This window comes from Cryptomeria japonica, unplaced genomic scaffold (assembly GCF_030272615.1).
Source record: "Cryptomeria japonica unplaced genomic scaffold, Sugi_1.0 HiC_scaffold_349, whole genome shotgun sequence".
Taxonomy (NCBI): Eukaryota; Viridiplantae; Streptophyta; class Pinopsida; order Cupressales; family Cupressaceae; genus Cryptomeria; species Cryptomeria japonica.
This window is the reverse complement of record NW_026729171.1, coordinates 50001-63937: the sequence shown is the minus strand read 5'-3', so window position 1 is coordinate 63937 and position 13937 is coordinate 50001. Positions and strand designations below refer to the sequence as shown.

At 63.6% G+C, this 13937-nt stretch overlaps 3 non-coding genes across 3 annotated transcripts; all 3 read left to right on the top strand.

Moving 5' to 3' along the window:
* Nucleotides 1-474: 474 nt before the first annotated feature.
* Nucleotides 475-593, top strand: LOC131870805 (5S ribosomal RNA). The gene has a single exon (XR_009369107.1). It is a non-coding gene; the product is annotated as a 5S ribosomal RNA (ribosomal RNA).
* Nucleotides 594-6508: 5915 nt separating this feature from the next.
* On the top strand, nucleotides 6509-6627 carry LOC131870804 (5S ribosomal RNA). Its single transcript, XR_009369106.1, has one exon. It is a non-coding gene; the product is annotated as a 5S ribosomal RNA (ribosomal RNA).
* Nucleotides 6628-12542: 5915 nt separating this feature from the next.
* LOC131870826 (5S ribosomal RNA) lies at nucleotides 12543-12661 on the top strand. Its single transcript, XR_009369128.1, has one exon. It is a non-coding gene; the product is annotated as a 5S ribosomal RNA (ribosomal RNA).
* The last annotated feature ends 1276 nt before the right edge of the window (nucleotides 12662-13937 follow it).

The window sequence follows — 13937 nt, the reverse complement described above, 5'->3', positions numbered from 1 at the left end:
TCTTGGAACGCATTTGTGGTCCTTGGGTCCCATTTTGCATCCCGAAACTTGTGTTTTGGTGCTTGATCCCTATTTTGGGTGCCCACCTTGCACCAAGTGCGCACCCGGGGCAAACCGAGCGCCTTGGTGCACCGGGGCAAGATCGAGCGTGCACCCGAGGCGCCCCGAACATGCACCAAGGTGCACTCGGCCCACATGTGAGCGCAGGTCGTTGCGCCCGAGGTGGTGTGTGGGCACCGCGTTGCAGACGGGACACTGCACGCACACGACGCCCCGTCCAGGTGCACGCACGTAGGCCGGGCCGGGTGCACACCCGACGCCCTAGCAAGGTGCGCGCACCCGGGCAGGGCTCACACTTGGCGAACGGGGCGCACTTCGCGAGGGAGGGTGTGCACCTCGACGGGGGTGGGTGGCCGGGGTGGATTCGCACGTGGGTCGCGGTTTGCTAAGTACACACTGCGACAAGCTCATAACGGGTGCGATCATACCAGCGTTAGTGCACCGGATCCCATCAGAACTCCGCAGTTAAGCGCGCTTGGGCCGGAGTAGTACTGGGATGGGTGACCTCCCGGGAAGTCCCGGTGTTGCACCCTTTTTTAGTTTTTCGCCGGGCGTCGCAATGCTATTTGAATAAACCTTTTGCCCGTTTGCGTTCTCGTCGGGGCCGGGCCGGGCCGGGGTGCGCTGCCCGCACTACCGCGCGCGCGGGGGCGACACCGAGCGCGCACCCGAGGCGCCCCGAGCACACAGGCCACGGTGCAACCCGGGCGTTGTGCGCGCACCCCGGTGCGCCCGAGGTGCTGCGCGCGCACCCAGGTGAAATCGGTGTGCACCTCGGCCAGTGCGCGCTCGGTCGAGTTGCGCACGTTGGCCAAGGTGCACGGTGATGTTTCTTACTCTAAGGTTCCGCACCAGACGCCCGGGACAGGTGAGCGAAGCTGGGCGGGGCCGGGTGCGCGGCCGGGGCAGGTGCACGCAGCTGGAGAGAGCTTTGGAGCACACCAGAGGTGCGCACCTTGGAGCACACTTCGGAGCGCACCAATGATGCGCTCCATTCAAAAGTTTCCTGAAAAGGCAAAAAAAGTTGAGATTATAGAATTTCCCACTTGAGAGATTGTAAAAAAAAAAAATTTAAAATGAAGGAAACGCGGGTGCCAAGGTGTGCGCGCCCGGGTGCGCAGCCCAGCCAAGGTGTGCGCACCAAGGCGCCCACCCTGGCGAAGGTGCACGCAAGGTGCGCACCCGAGGCAAACCGGACAATTAACCCAACTTTCGACTTCGCGCGCACCTGCGCACCTTGGAGCGCACTTCGGAGCGCTCCTTGGTGCGCACCAATCTTGGGCACCTCGGAGTGCACCATGGCGCCCACCAAGGTGCGCACCCGGGGCAAACCGAGCTCCGACTTCGTGCGCACCTTGGAGCGCACGAAAGGTGCGCACCATGGCGCCCACCAAGGTGCGCAGCCCAGCCAAGGCGTGCGCATCAAGGTGCGCACCCTGGCGAAGGTGCGCACCCGGGGCAAACCGAGCTCCGACTTCGTGCGCACCTTGGAGCGCACAAAGGGTGCGCAACCCAGCCAAGGTGTGCGCACCCCGGGCAAACCGAGCTCCGAATCGTGCGCACCTTGGAGCACACTTCGGAGCCCTCCTTGGTGCGCACCGATGTTGCGCACCTCGGAGCGCACCCGGGGAAAACAATGCAATTAACCCGACTTTCGACTTCGTGGGCACCTCGGAGCGCTCTCGGGTTCGCACCTCGGAGCACACCGAGGTGCGCACCTTTGATGCGCTGCCTTCACCAATTTCCAGAAAAGGCAAGAAAACATTGAGAAGGTGTGCGCACCGAGGTGCCCACCCTGGCGAAGGTGCACGCGAGGTGCGCACCCGGGGCAAACCGGGCTCCGACTTCGTGCACGCCATGCTGCGCACCTTGGAGGGCCATGGTGCGCACCTTGGAGCACACTTCGGAGCGCTCAATGGTGCCCAACCCAGCCAAGGTGCCCACCGCGGCGAAGGTGCACGCGAGGTGCGCACCCGGGGCAAACCGGGCTCCGACTTCGTGCACGCCGCACCTTGGAGCACACTTCGGAGCGCTCCTTGGTGCGCACCAGGGCGCGCAACCCAGCCGAGGTGCCCACCCCGGCGAAGGTGCACGCGGGGTGCGCACCCGGGGCAAACCGGGCTCCGACTTCGTGCACGCCATGGTGCCCACCGCGGCGAAGGTGCACGCGAGGTGCGCACCCGGGGCAAACCGGGCTCCGACTTCGTGCACGCCGCACCTTGGAGCACACTTCGGAGCGCTCCTTGGTGCGCACCAGGGCGCGCAACCCAGCCGAGGTGCCCACCCCGGCGAAGGTGCACGCGAGGTGCGCACCCGGGGCAAACCGGGCTCCGACTTCGTGCACGCCATGGTGCCCACCGCGGCGAAGGTGCACGCGAGGTGCGCACCCGGGGCAAACCGGGCTCCGACTTCGTGCACGCCGCACCTTGGAGCACACTTCGGAGCGCTCCTTGGTGCGCACCATGGTGCCCACCAGGGCGCGCAACCCCGCCGAAGGTGCACGCGAGGTGCGCACCCGGGGCAAACCGGGCTCCGACTTCGTGCACGCCGCACCTTGGAGCACACTTCGGAGCGCTCCTTGGTGCGCACCAGGGCGCGCAACCCCGCCGAAGGTGCACGCGAGGTGCGCACCCGGGGCAAACCGGGCTCCGACTTCGTGCACGCCATGGTGCGCACCAGGGTGCCCACCGCGGCGAAGGTGCGCACCCGGGGCAAACCGGGCTCCGACTTCGTGCACGCCGCACCTTGGAGCACACTTCGGAGCGCTCCTTGGTGCGCACCAGGGCGCGCAACCCAGCCGAGGTGCCCACCCCGGCGAAGGTGCACGCGAGGTGCGCACCCGGGGCAAACCGGGCTCCGACTTCGTGCACGCCATGGTGCCCACCGCGGCGAAGGTGCGCACCCGGGGCAAACCGGGCTAGGACTTCGTGCACGCCGCACCTTGGAGCACACTTCGGAGCGCTCCTTGGTGCGCACCATGGTGCCCACCAGGCCGCGCAACCCAGCCAAGGTGTGCGCACCAAGGTGCACGCGAGGTGCGCACCCGGGGCAAACCGGGGTCCGGCTTCGTGCACGCCGCACCTTGGAGCACACATCGGGGCGCTCCCGGGTTCGCACCGGCGTTGCGCACCGTGGTGGGCACCTCGGAGCGCACCGTGGTGGGCACCTCGGAGCACACCAAGGTGGGCAGCGAGGTGCGCACCTTTGATGCGATGCCTTCACTAATTTCCATAAAAGGCAAAAAAAAACGAGATTTTAAAATTTCCGTTTTGAAAGATAGTGAGAAAAAGGGAATGCTGGTGCCATCTTGAGCCCGCCCTGGTGCGCAGCCCAGCCAAGGTGTGCGCACCAAGGTGCCCACCCTGGCGAAGGTGCGCGCCCGGGCAATTAACCCAACTTCCAACTTCGCGCGCGCCAGGGTGGGAGCGCACCCAACAACCGGGCCTGGGAAGAGCCAATGCGAGAAACCCCACCAAACGCTCTGACAAAAAAAGAGGGGGCGCTCCAGTAACCCCGCTTCGGAGCGCACCCTGGGCAAACCCAGCCAGGGTGCCCACCCCGGCCAAGGTGCAGGCGAGGTGCGCACCCGGGGCAAACCGGGCTCCGACAACGTGCACGCCGCACCTTGGAGCACACTTCGTAGCGCTCCCGGGTGCGCACCTCAGAGCACACCAAGGTGGGCAGCGAGGTGCGCACCTTTGATGCGCTGCCTTCACTAATTTCCAGAAAAGGCAAAAAAAAGAGGAGATTTTAAAATTTCCGTTTTGAAAGATAGTGAAAAAAACGGAACGCGGGTGCCATCTTGAGCCCGCCCTGGTGCACAGCCCAGGTAAGGTGCCCACCCTGGCAAAGGTGCGCACCCGGGCAATTAACCCTACTTCCGACTTCGTGCGCGCCAGGGTGGCAACCGGGCCTGGGAAGAGCCAATGCGAGAAACCCCACCAAACGCTCCGACAAAAAAAGAGGCGGCGCTCCAATAACCCCGCTTCGGAGCGCAGCCGGGGCAAACCCAGCCAAGGTGCCCACCCCGACGAAGGTGCACGCGAGGTGCGCACCCGGGGCAAACCGGGCTCCGACAACGTGCACGCAGCACCTTGGAGCACACTTCGAAGCACTCCCGGGTGCCCACCGGCGTTGCGCACCGTGGTGGGCAGCGAGGTGCGCACCTTTGATGCGCTGCCTTCACTAATTTCCAGAAAAGGCAAAAAAAAATGAGATTTTAAAATTTCCGTTTTGAAAGATAGTGAAAAAAACGGAACGCGGGTGCCATCTTGAGCCCGCCCTGGTGCGCAGCCCAGGCAAGGCATGCGCACCAAGGTGCCCACCCGCGGTGCACACCCGGGGCAAACCGGGCTCCGACTTCGTGCAGGCCGCACCTTGGAGCACACTTCGGAGCGCTCCTTGGTGCGCACCATGGTGCCCACCAGGGCGCACCCGGGGCAAACCGGGCTCCGACTTCGTGCACGCCGCACCTTGGAGCACACATCGGAGCGCTCCCAGGTTCGCACCAGCGTTGCGCACCTTTGATGCGCTGCCTTCACTAATTTCCAGAAAAGGCAAAAAAAAACGATATTTTAAAATTTCCGTTCTGAAAGATAGTGAAAAAAACGGAACGCGGGTGCCATCTTGAGCCCTTCCTGGTGCGCAGCCCAGGCAAGTTGTGCGCACCAAGGTGCCCACCCTGGCGGAGGTGCGCGCCCGGGGCAAACCGGGCTCCGACTTCGTGCACTGCATGGTGCCCACCAAGGCGCGCAACCCAGCCAAGGTGCCCACCGCAGCGAAGGTGCACGCGAGGTGCGCACCCGAGGTGCACACCCGGGGCAAACCGAGCTCCGACTTCGTGCACGCCGCACCTTGGAGCACACTTCAGAGCGCTCCTTGGTGCGCACCAGGGCGCGCAACCCAGCCAAGGTGCTCACCCCGGCGAAGGTGCACGCGAGGTGCGCACCCGGGGCAAGCCGGGCTCGGACTTCGTGCACGCCGCACCTTGGAGCACACATCGGAGCGCTCCCGGGTTCGCACCAGCATTGCGCACCTTTGATGCGCTGCCTTCACTAATTTCCAGAAAAGGCAAAAAAAAAAAAAAAACGAGATTTTAAAATTTCCGTTTTGAAAGATAGTGAAAAAAACGGAACGCGGGTGCCATCTTGAGCCCGCCCTGGTGTGCAGCCCAGGCAAGTTGTGCGCACCAAGGCACCCACCCTGGCCAAGGTGGGTCACGGGGTGGGTCCTAGGGTGGGTAACGGGGTGGGTACTAAGGTGCGTGCCAAGGTGGGTCATGGGGTGGGTGCCAAGGTGGGCACCAGGGTGGGTGTGCACCAACCCTAGCCAGGGTAGGTCACGGGGTGGTTGTCGGGGTGGGCGTCAAGGAGCCAAGGTGGGTGGCAAGTAGCCAAGTTGCGTGCCAAGGTGGGTGTCGGGGTGGGTGCCAAGGATCCAAGGTGGGTGCCAAGGAACCAAGGTGGGTGTCTGGGTGGGTGCCGAGGTGGGAGCCAGGGTGGGTCCCAAGGTGAGTGCAAAGGTGGGTGCCAGGGTCAAGGTGAGTGCCAATGTGGGTTCCAAGGTGCCAGGGTCAGGGTGAGTGCCAATGTGGGTTCAAAGGTGCTAAGTTGGGTGCGAGGTTGGGTGCGAGGGTGGGTGGGTGCCAAGGTGTGCTAGGTGGAAGCCCGGGTGGGTCGGCATCCCATGGGTGTCGAGTTGGGTGCCTGATGGGTGCTTCTTGTCAAGTTTTAGTCGTCGGGACTCATTTCGAGCCTTAGAGGTCGTTTCTTGTCCGGTTGCCCTGTCTTCGACCTGGGAACCCAATTTTGGTCCTCGGGTCCCATTTTTTTTTGTCTCGCATCCCACTTTTGGCCTGTGGCCTTTTCGGGGTCGATTCTCGTTTTGGGCATCAGAGCATGTTTCTTCTCCTAAAACCCAATATTTGTTTATTAAGTCTCGGAACACATTTTTGTTCTCGTGGACCCATCATGGGTCTTGGAACGCATTTGTGGTCCTTGGGTCCCATTTTGCATCCCGAAACTTGTGTTTTGGTGCTTGATCCCTATTTTGGGTGCCCACCTTGCACCAAGTGCGCACCCGGGGCAAACCGAGCGCCTTGGTGCACCGGGGCAAGATCGAGCGTGCACCCGAGGCGCCCCGAACATGCACCAAGGTGCACTCGGCCCACATGTGAGCGCAGGTCGTTGCGCCCGAGGTGGTGTGTGGGCACCGCGTTGCAGACGGGACACTGCACGCACACGACGCCCCGTCCAGGTGCACGCACGTAGGCCGGGCCGGGTGCACACCCGACGCCCTAGCAAGGTGCGCGCACCCGGGCAGGGCTCACACTTGGCGAACGGGGCGCACTTCGCGAGGGAGGGTGTGCACCTCGACGGGGGTGGGTGGCCGGGGTGGATTCGCACGTGGGTCGCGGTTTGCTAAGTACACACTGCGACAAGCTCATAACGGGTGCGATCATACCAGCGTTAGTGCACCGGATCCCATCAGAACTCCGCAGTTAAGCGCGCTTGGGCCGGAGTAGTACTGGGATGGGTGACCTCCCGGGAAGTCCCGGTGTTGCACCCTTTTTTAGTTTTTCGCCGGGCGTCGCAATGCTATTTGAATAAACCTTTTGCCCGTTTGCGTTCTCGTCGGGGCCGGGCCGGGCCGGGGTGCGCTGCCCGCACTACCGCGCGCGCGGGGGCGACACCGAGCGCGCACCCGAGGCGCCCCGAGCACACAGGCCACGGTGCAACCCGGGCGTTGTGCGCGCACCCCGGTGCGCCCGAGGTGCTGCGCGCGCACCCAGGTGAAATCGGTGTGCACCTCGGCCAGTGCGCGCTCGGTCGAGTCGCGCACGTTGGCCAAGGTGCACGGTGATGTTTCTTACTCTAAGGTTCTGCACCAGACGCCCGGGACAGGTGAGCGAAGCTGGGCGGGGCCGGGTGCGCGGCCGGGGCAGGTGCACGCAGCTGGAGAGAGCTTTGGAGCACACCAGAGGTGCGCACCTTGGAGCACACTTCGGAGCGCACCAATGATGCGCTCCATTCAAAAGTTTCCTGAAAAGGCAAAAAAAGTTGAGATTATAGAATTTCCCACTTGAGAGATTGTAAAAAAAAAAAATTTAAAATGAAGGAAACGCGGGTGCCAAGGTGTGCGCGCCCGGGTGCGCAGCCCAGCCAAGGTGTGCGCACCAAGGCGCCCACCCTGGCGAAGGTGCACGCAAGGTGCGCACCCGAGGCAAACCGGACAATTAACCCAACTTTCGACTTCGCGCGCACCTGCGCACCTTGGAGCGCACTTCGGAGCGCTCCTTGGTGCGCACCAATCTTGGGCACCTCGGAGTGCACCATGGCGCCCACCAAGGTGCGCACCCGGGGCAAACCGAGCTCCGACTTCGTGCGCACCTTGGAGCGCACGAAAGGTGCGCACCATGGCGCCCACCAAGGTGCGCAGCCCAGCCAAGGCGTGCGCATCAAGGTGCGCACCCTGGCGAAGGTGCGCACCCGGGGCAAACCGAGCTCCGACTTCGTGCGCACCTTGGAGCGCACAAAGGGTGCGCAACCCAGCCAAGGTGTGCGCACCCCGGGCAAACCGAGCTCCGAATCGTGCGCACCTTGGAGCACACTTCGGAGCCCTCCTTGGTGCGCACCGATGTTGCGCACCTCGGAGCGCACCCGGGGAAAACAATGCAATTAACCCGACTTTCGACTTCGTGGGCACCTCGGAGCGCTCTCGGGTTCGCACCTCGGAGCACACCGAGGTGCGCACCTTTGATGCGCTGCCTTCACCAATTTCCAGAAAAGGCAAGAAAACATTGAGAAGGTGTGCGCACCGAGGTGCCCACCCTGGCGAAGGTGCACGCGAGGTGCGCACCCGGGGCAAACCGGGCTCCGACTTCGTGCACGCCATGCTGCGCACCTTGGAGGGCCATGGTGCGCACCTTGGAGCACACTTCGGAGCGCTCAATGGTGCCCAACCCAGCCAAGGTGCCCACCGCGGCGAAGGTGCACGCGAGGTGCGCACCCGGGGCAAACCGGGCTCCGACTTCGTGCACGCCGCACCTTGGAGCACACTTCGGAGCGCTCCTTGGTGCGCACCAGGGCGCGCAACCCAGCCGAGGTGCCCACCCCGGCGAAGGTGCACGCGGGGTGCGCACCCGGGGCAAACCGGGCTCCGACTTCGTGCACGCCATGGTGCCCACCGCGGCGAAGGTGCACGCGAGGTGCGCACCCGGGGCAAACCGGGCTCCGACTTCGTGCACGCCGCACCTTGGAGCACACTTCGGAGCGCTCCTTGGTGCGCACCAGGGCGCGCAACCCAGCCGAGGTGCCCACCCCGGCGAAGGTGCACGCGAGGTGCGCACCCGGGGCAAACCGGGCTCCGACTTCGTGCACGCCATGGTGCCCACCGCGGCGAAGGTGCACGCGAGGTGCGCACCCGGGGCAAACCGGGCTCCGACTTCGTGCACGCCGCACCTTGGAGCACACTTCGGAGCGCTCCTTGGTGCGCACCATGGTGCCCACCAGGGCGCGCAACCCCGCCGAAGGTGCACGCGAGGTGCGCACCCGGGGCAAACCGGGCTCCGACTTCGTGCACGCCGCACCTTGGAGCACACTTCGGAGCGCTCCTTGGTGCGCACCAGGGCGCGCAACCCCGCCGAAGGTGCACGCGAGGTGCGCACCCGGGGCAAACCGGGCTCCGACTTCGTGCACGCCATGGTGCGCACCAGGGTGCCCACCGCGGCGAAGGTGCGCACCCGGGGCAAACCGGGCTCCGACTTCGTGCACGCCGCACCTTGGAGCACACTTCGGAGCGCTCCTTGGTGCGCACCAGGGCGCGCAACCCAGCCGAGGTGCCCACCCCGGCGAAGGTGCACGCGAGGTGCGCACCCGGGGCAAACCGGGCTCCGACTTCGTGCACGCCATGGTGCCCACCGCGGCGAAGGTGCGCACCCGGGGCAAACCGGGCTAGGACTTCGTGCACGCCGCACCTTGGAGCACACTTCGGAGCGCTCCTTGGTGCGCACCATGGTGCCCACCAGGCCGCGCAACCCAGCCAAGGTGTGCGCACCAAGGTGCACGCGAGGTGCGCACCCGGGGCAAACCGGGGTCCGGCTTCGTGCACGCCGCACCTTGGAGCACACATCGGGGCGCTCCCGGGTTCGCACCGGCGTTGCGCACCGTGGTGGGCACCTCGGAGCGCACCGTGGTGGGCACCTCGGAGCACACCAAGGTGGGCAGCGAGGTGCGCACCTTTGATGCGATGCCTTCACTAATTTCCATAAAAGGCAAAAAAAAACGAGATTTTAAAATTTCCGTTTTGAAAGATAGTGAGAAAAAGGGAATGCTGGTGCCATCTTGAGCCCGCCCTGGTGCGCAGCCCAGCCAAGGTGTGCGCACCAAGGTGCCCACCCTGGCGAAGGTGCGCGCCCGGGCAATTAACCCAACTTCCAACTTCGCGCGCGCCAGGGTGGGAGCGCACCCAACAACCGGGCCTGGGAAGAGCCAATGCGAGAAACCCCACCAAACGCTCTGACAAAAAAAGAGGGGGCGCTCCAGTAACCCCGCTTCGGAGCGCACCCTGGGCAAACCCAGCCAGGGTGCCCACCCCGGCCAAGGTGCAGGCGAGGTGCGCACCCGGGGCAAACCGGGCTCCGACAACGTGCACGCCGCACCTTGGAGCACACTTCGTAGCGCTCCCGGGTGCGCACCTCAGAGCACACCAAGGTGGGCAGCGAGGTGCGCACCTTTGATGCGCTGCCTTCACTAATTTCCAGAAAAGGCAAAAAAAAGAGGAGATTTTAAAATTTCCGTTTTGAAAGATAGTGAAAAAAACGGAACGCGGGTGCCATCTTGAGCCCGCCCTGGTGCACAGCCCAGGTAAGGTGCCCACCCTGGCAAAGGTGCGCACCCGGGCAATTAACCCTACTTCCGACTTCGTGCGCGCCAGGGTGGCAACCGGGCCTGGGAAGAGCCAATGCGAGAAACCCCACCAAACGCTCCGACAAAAAAAGAGGCGGCGCTCCAATAACCCCGCTTCGGAGCGCAGCCGGGGCAAACCCAGCCAAGGTGCCCACCCCGACGAAGGTGCACGCGAGGTGCGCACCCGGGGCAAACCGGGCTCCGACAACGTGCACGCAGCACCTTGGAGCACACTTCGAAGCACTCCCGGGTGCCCACCGGCGTTGCGCACCGTGGTGGGCAGCGAGGTGCGCACCTTTGATGCGCTGCCTTCACTAATTTCCAGAAAAGGCAAAAAAAAATGAGATTTTAAAATTTCCGTTTTGAAAGATAGTGAAAAAAACGGAACGCGGGTGCCATCTTGAGCCCGCCCTGGTGCGCAGCCCAGGCAAGGCATGCGCACCAAGGTGCCCACCCGCGGTGCACGCCCGGGGCAAACCGGGCTCCGACTTCGTGCAGGCCGCACCTTGGAGCACACTTCGGAGCGCTCCTTGGTGCGCACCATGGTGCCCACCAGGGCGCACCCGGGGCAAACCGGGCTCCGACTTCGTGCACGCCGCACCTTGGAGCACACATCGGAGCGCTCCCAGGTTCGCACCAACGTTGCGCACCTTTGATGCGCTGCCTTCACTAATTTCCAGAAAAGGCAAAAAAAAACGATATTTTAAAATTTCCGTTCTGAAAGATAGTGAAAAAAACGGAACGCGGGTGCCATCTTGAGCCCTTCCTGGTGCGCAGCCCAGGCAAGTTGTGCGCACCAAGGTGCCCACCCTGGCGGAGGTGCGCGCCCGGGGCAAACCGGGCTCCGACTTCGTGCACTGCATGGTGCCCACCAAGGCGCGCAACCCAGCCAAGGTGCCCACCGCAGCGAAGGTGCACGCGAGGTGCGCACCCGAGGTGCACACCCGGGGCAAACCGAGCTCCGACTTCGTGCACGCCGCACCTTGGAGCACACTTCAGAGCGCTCCTTGGTGCGCACCAGGGCGCGCAACCCAGCCAAGGTGCTCACCCCGGCGAAGGTGCACGCGAGGTGCGCACCCGGGGCAAGCCGGGCTCGGACTTCGTGCACGCCGCACCTTGGAGCACACATCGGAGCGCTCCCGGGTTCGCACCAGCATTGCGCACCTTTGATGCGCTGCCTTCACTAATTTCCAGAAAAGGCAAAAAAAAAAAAAAAACGAGATTTTAAAATTTCCGTTTTGAAAGATAGTGAAAAAAACGGAACGCGGGTGCCATCTTGAGCCCGCCCTGGTGTGCAGCCCAGGCAAGTTGTGCGCACCAAGGCACCCACCCTGGCCAAGGTGGGTCACGGGGTGGGTCCTAGGGTGGGTAACGGGGTGGGTACTAAGGTGCGTGCCAAGGTGGGTCATGGGGTGGGTGCCAAGGTGGGCACCAGGGTGGGTGTGCACCAACCCTAGCCAGGGTAGGTCACGGGGTGGTTGTCGGGGTGGGCGTCAAGGAGCCAAGGTGGGTGGCAAGTAGCCAAGTTGCGTGCCAAGGTGGGTGTCGGGGTGGGTGCCAAGGATCCAAGGTGGGTGCCAAGGAACCAAGGTGGGTGTCTGGGTGGGTGCCGAGGTGGGAGCCAGGGTGGGTCCCAAGGTGAGTGCAAAGGTGGGTGCCAGGGTCAAGGTGAGTGCCAATGTGGGTTCCAAGGTGCCAGGGTCAGGGTGAGTGCCAATGTGGGTTCAAAGGTGCTAAGTTGGGTGCGAGGTTGGGTGCGAGGGTGGGTGGGTGCCAAGGTGTGCTAGGTGGAAGCCCGGGTGGGTCGGCATCCCATGGGTGTCGAGTTGGGTGCCTGATGGGTGCTTCTTGTCAAGTTTTAGTCGTCGGGACTCATTTCGAGCCTTAGAGGTCGTTTCTTGTCCGGTTGCCCTGTCTTCGACCTGGGAACCCAATTTTGGTCCTCGGGTCCCATTTTTTTTTGTCTCGCATCCCACTTTTGGCCTGTGGCCTTTTCGGGGTCGATTCTCGTTTTGGGCATCAGAGCATGTTTCTTCTCCTAAAACCCAATATTTGTTTATTAAGTCTCGGAACACATTTTTGTTCTCGTGGACCCATCATGGGTCTTGGAACGCATTTGTGGTCCTTGGGTCCCATTTTGCATCCCGAAACTTGTGTTTTGGTGCTTGATCCCTATTTTGGGTGCCCACCTTGCACCAAGTGCGCACCCGGGGCAAACCGAGCGCCTTGGTGCACCGGGGCAAGATCGAACGTGCACCCGAGGCGCCCCGAACATGCACCAAGGTGCACTCGGCCCACATGTGAGCGCAGGTCGTTGCGCCCGAGGTGGTGTGTGGGCACCGCGTTGCAGACGGGACACTGCACGCACACGACGCCCCGTCCAGGTGCACGCACGTAGGCCGGGCCGGGTGCACACCCGACGCCCTAGCAAGGTGCGCGCACCCGGGCAGGGCTCACACTTGGCGAACGGGGCGCACTTCGCGAGGGAGGGTGTGCACCTCGACGGGGGTGGGTGGCCGGGGTGGATTCGCACGTGGGTCGCGGTTTGCTAAGTACACACTGCGACAAGCTCATAACGGGTGCGATCATACCAGCGTTAGTGCACCGGATCCCATCAGAACTCCGCAGTTAAGCGCGCTTGGGCCGGAGTAGTACTGGGATGGGTGACCTCCCGGGAAGTCCCGGTGTTGCACCCTTTCTTAGTTTTTCGCCGGGCGTCGCAATGCTATTTGAATAAACCTTTTGCCCGTTTGCGTTCTCGTCGGGGCCGGGCCGGGCCGGGGTGCGCTGCCCGCACTACCGCGCGCGCGGGGGGCGACACCGAGCGCGCACCCGAGGCGCCCCGAGCACACAGGCCACGGTGCAACCCGGGCGTTGTGCGCGCACCCCGGTGCGCCCGAGGTGCTGCGCGCGCACCCAGGTGAAATCGGTGTGCACCTCGGCCAGTGCGCGCTCGGTCGAGTCGCGCACGTTGGCCAAGGTGCACGGTGATGTTTCTTACTCTAAGGTTCCGCACCAGACGCCCGGGACAGGTGAGCGAAGCTGGGCGGGGCCGGGTGCGCGGCCGGGGCAGGTGCACGCAGCTGGAGAGAGCTTTGGAGCACACCAGAGGTGCGCACCTTGGAGCACACTTCGGAGCGCACCAATGATGCGCTCCATTCAAAAGTTTCCTGAAAAGGCAAAAAAAGTTGAGATTATAGAATTTCCCACTTGAGAGATTGTAAAAAAAAAAAATTTAAAATGAAGGAAACGCGGGTGCCAAGGTGTGCGCGCCCGGGTGCGCAGCCCAGCCAAGGTGTGCGCACCAAGGCGCCCACCCTGGCGAAGGTGCACGCAAGGTGCGCACCCGAGGCAAACCGGACAATTAACCCAACTTTCGACTTCGCGCGCACCTGCGCACCTTGGAGCGCACTTCGGAGCGCTCCTTGGTGCGCACCAATCTTGGGCACCTCGGAGTGCACCATGGCGCCCACCAAGGTGCGCACCCGGGGCAAACCGAGCTCCGACTTCGTGCGCACCTTGGAGCGCACGAAAGGTGCGCACCATGGCGCCCACCAAGGTGCGCAGCCCAGCCAAGGCGTGCGCATCAAGGTGCGCACCCTGGCGAAGGTGCGCACCCGGGGCAAACCGAGCTCCGACTTCGTGCGCACCTTGGAGCGCACAAAGGGTGCGCAACCCAGCCAAGGTGTGCGCACCCCGGGCAAACCGAGCTCCGAATCGTGCGCACCTTGGAGCACACTTCGGAGCCCTCCTTGGTGCGCACCGATGTTGCGCACCTCGGAGCGCACCCGGGGAAAACAATGCAATTAACCCGACTTTCGACTTCGTGGGCACCTCGGAGCGCTCTCGGGTTCGCACCTCGGAGCACACCGAGGTGCGCACCTTTGATGCGCTGCCTTCACCAATTTCCAGAAAAGGCAAGAAAACATTGAGAAGGTGTGCGCACCGAGGTGCCCACCCTGGCGAAGGTGC